At 43.4% G+C, this 4,159-nt stretch overlaps 1 non-coding gene across 1 annotated transcript; it reads left to right on the forward strand.

Annotated features, from left to right (window-relative positions):
- The first annotated feature begins 2,138 nt into the window (after positions 1 to 2,138).
- LOC145393637 (5S ribosomal RNA) lies at positions 2,139 to 2,257 on the forward strand. The gene has a single exon (XR_013896234.1). It is a non-coding gene; the product is annotated as a 5S ribosomal RNA (ribosomal RNA).
- Positions 2,258 to 4,159: the final 1,902 nt, after the last annotated feature.

Here is a 4,159-nt window from a genome sequence, read left to right on the forward strand (position 1 = left end):
ATAGTGTTGCTATTTTCAGACGATTTTATTCGCCTAAGGAGAGACTTTTCAAACTGAACAGGGTACCTACAGCCACCACGAGCACTTCAGTAACAGGTTCTTTTAAAGTTGATTAAGATCGTCTGGAGCCAGCAAGAACAAAATAAAAATTAAGTGAGGGAGTTAAATGTACTGAACTACGGCAGCCTAGCCTCGGGCCCTCTCATTTTTGAAGAGGGTAATATGGGGTTGGCTGTTACCATTTTCTCATATTGCAGGCACCGCACACACTGCTAAACTCACTGTCTCCCACTGTGCAATGACATCTATCCACCACCCTGAATAAGGATTTAATGGAGGAGGTTTGAGTAAGAGGGACTGGATAAAGATGGATGAGATGAGAAAGGAGAAAGATTGTTACGGACAGGATAGGACAGGAAGGTGTGGATGAGAGAGAGGGTGGAGTGAGGCAATTTAAGAAGTGAATAGGGCAGTGTTGTTAATGTAATTTATGTTAGGTTAGACTCCAAGAGTTAAATGCAAGGATGAAGTAGGTTAACAGACAGTGAGAAGGGGTGGGATAGGAGAGAATGCATGATGAACAGTAAAGTGAGGTAGTACGTAGAGTGAATTCAACACTACAGTATTAGATAGGTAGGTCAGGTTAGATTAGGTAAGATCAAGTTAAGCTAAGATGGGTTAGGTGGAAGAACTAGATGCAAGAATGAAGTGGAGTAGGAGTGAGAAGGGAGAAATATGGATGGGGTGGTAATAGGAAGAGTGGGAGAGAAGAGGAAGGCGTAGAAGGGGCAAGAGAGGGAAAAGTGCAATGTATAATCTGGGGACAGAATTCAGGTGGAGTGGGGCAGGACAAGGAAACGGTGGGTGTTAAAAGAGAAGAGTAGGTTGGACAAAATAGGATGGAAGAGAAATTGCAAGATAGGGGAACAGTGGAATGTGGAAATCAATGATGAAAGTTAGGTGGGGTGGGGATGAACAGGAAAAAAATGAATATTAAAAGGGAAGGAAAGGGTGGAGGAGGACCTTAACGATATCAAGTGGGACGGGGTGGAGCTAATTTGGGCAAAGCAAGGCAACGAGGAGCAAGGTGGAGCGAGGGTAGGGCATGTGCGAGTCTGTCACCTATTGTCTTGAAACGGAGGGCAAGGGTTACCCTTCTCCCATCCCGCTCGAAGTGGAAGCTCGCACCTTCAACGTAAGTTGTTATCTTGAAAGCGTGAGGGGGTACCCTTTCATGTGGGTAGGTGCAGCAAACAGTTGGTAACCCTGATTCATTTTGAAGTTTAAAATCTTAAAATAAAAGAAAAAGAAAATGAGTTTCTAAGGTTCACATACAACATAATCTCTTAATGTTAGCAATTCTTATTTCTTTTATTATCAAGGACTGGCATTTGTTCTCGAATACTCTGTATAAGAGTATGCACACAAGCTTTGGAGAACCTGTACCGTAGGATAAATTCAGTGTGAGACGTAGCTTCGAATGGGTTCATGCAGTCATTAATAACACTACCAATATGCCATGGCTGGTCATACTGATTTTGACTACATGTCTGCCCCAAATGCTTGTTTTTGCCATTTTTCCCACCCACAACCCCGAAATCCCACCAGTCCCCCAAGACACTTTGACAAGGGGGGGAGGGGAATTTGAAAACCACTCATGAACACCGAAAATGAAGGTCAAATTCGCTCAAATCACACCAAAATACAACAGAAAAATATATTACCGAACCAAAACATAATAGTGCGGACTTGTAAACATTTACAGAATGCAAACTTGAGACTTTGTAATTCAACTCTAACTGGCTGTGCACGATTCGTCTGTTTAGGTGGCACTCGGCCATTTTTTGCTGTGGGAATCATTTCATGAACTAATCAAACTAATTACAAAAGTATCATGCACCATATCTGATAAATAACCTAGTAGAAATATTGAAAAATTAAATGGAAGTGGATACAGTATCTCATCTTTGTTCCTTCTCGTCGCAAGTTAACCATCTCCTGGAAAGCAGAGAAGTCTTTTAAAACAATAACGATATTAAACGCTTATTTTTTTTTCTTTACACGATGTTTTTTTCATTAAATTCATATTCCCAACACACAAACTATACGGTCCTTCAAATTCTACATAGTTAACTATCCACAACGGCCATACCACGTTGAGTACACCGCTTCCCATCCGATCAGCAAAGTTAAGCAACGTTGGGTCTGGTTAGTACTTGGATGGGTGACCGCCTGGGAACACCAGATGCTGTTGGCATCCCTACGTGTCAAGTAGGGTTGGTGGAGGATTAGTGCCCCTCCCTGTAAAACAATTAACTCTAAGCCCTTGACCACCCCGTTTGGGATACATGGCATCTGGCAATGAATAAAAAAATGAAACTATAATAATTATAATGAAGGGGCATGCGAAGGGATGTTATTAGACTCCCCGCAGATTCCAGTACTACGCTGTTTTAACCCTCTCCAGTTCGCCGGGGAACGCTCTCCCTTTCGTACGATAAGATTACCAAAATACTGTATATAAATAGGACACGATGAACGCCTGCCCACCGTTTAAGACTATGGCCCTGAGAGGTACGGCTGGATCAGAGAGGTATGTGGCCACCCTACTTTGTTGCGTCTCGCTGGTCATTTAAACTCAATCAGGGATCATTTGATATTATAATCCCTTAGCGCTACTTATACCAACGAGGATTACCGCTGGGGAAAAAAGGGAGGAGAGGAGGTAAAGAAGAGTCTAAACCACCTACGAAGTAATTCGAAATCCCTCTTGTGACCTACCGCACAGTGTATCATTAGGCAATTTTAAGCATATGAAAGCGCAAATAGAACCTCGGGGATATATGAAGCAATCAGTGACCGCCAACCGGGAGCAAAGACATCGTAACTCCTCAGACCATATTTGTAAAGGATTCTGATTTATTTTTTAAATAAACGAGTCCACATTAAAGTAAACTATTGTCAGAGATCGTTTCGCTTTTTGTATTTCAGTGCCTCAAGACTCACTTTTATCTGACCGTGAAATGTTCTGTAGTTGCAGGATTAAAAAAGAAGCTTGCCCACGACTTAAGCTATGAGAGTTTATAAAATGGATTCAGGTGTTTAGCAAGAAAGTTATTACCCAAGTGAATAGCGCTTTAGATGCATACCCTTTCTCCCTCTCCGCCGTTCCTTCGTTGCCCCCCAACTTCCTCCTACCCCTTTGACCCCCTTGTTCCGGCCTCCCTTTCTCCTCTCCCTGCAGCCCCCCTTCTCTTTCCATCATTCCTCCCTTGCCTCTCCCCCCCTTCCTCCCGCCCCATTGCAGTCCATACCCCGAAGTCTCCTTTCCCTTTTTCCTGCGGCCCCCCTTCCCCCTCCCGCCGTCCCTTTCCCTATTCCTCTCCCCCTCCCCCCTCCCCTTGCCTCCAAACCAACGATTCTAACTTACGGGGTCCAGCACTCCGGAAGAACACCCTAATTGAATTTACAGTACCCAGCCATTATATTGGACTCTCTTGCACATTTGAGGTCGGTCCCAGCTGCTAATACAACACCCCTTGATTCTAATGCACGCAGGGTTAGGTCCGAATCCCTCTGTGATTATGGCAGCGACGTTTCTTAGATGACTGGCAGGTCTCTGGGGGAGGAGGAGAATTTATCATCTTGAGGTTGAGAACGGTGGCTTTTAAATATTCCACTTTATCTTTACGCTGGAAAAAGTTATCAGGATACTTATGATGATGACGATGATGATGAAAACAAATAATCAGATGGAAAATGATATCTGAGGACTAACGAGAATGAACCATCTCTCAGGCGTGTTATGGGGAAATTATTTTAAAAGACCTCGGGAACGGGCTTTCAACCGACGTCCAGAGTTCGATGCATGAAAAAGGAAAAAAAAAAAAAAAGTTGACATCGAAGGCAGCTGGGGTTGATTCTCTTAGTGAATCGTAAGTGGACTATTAAACCTCGAAAACGGGCTTCCTAACTTATGTCCGGATTCGAATACATAAACAAATAAACCTCTCCCTTCCTTGTTACAGTTCACACTTTGCTCCGTAACTCCCATCTCCGCACCATCCTGCCATTCACCACTCTAAAGGATTAATATTCTTGCCACTTTCAGACGATTTTTTAGAAAGCTATGGAGAGGCCTTTTAAACTGGAGGTGAAG

The sequence above is a fragment of the Coenobita brevimanus genome, chromosome 24 (genome assembly GCF_032717465.1).
Source record: "Coenobita brevimanus isolate Jiangsu-jjx chromosome 24, ASM3271746v2, whole genome shotgun sequence".
Taxonomy (NCBI): domain Eukaryota; kingdom Metazoa; phylum Arthropoda; class Malacostraca; order Decapoda; family Coenobitidae; genus Coenobita; species Coenobita brevimanus.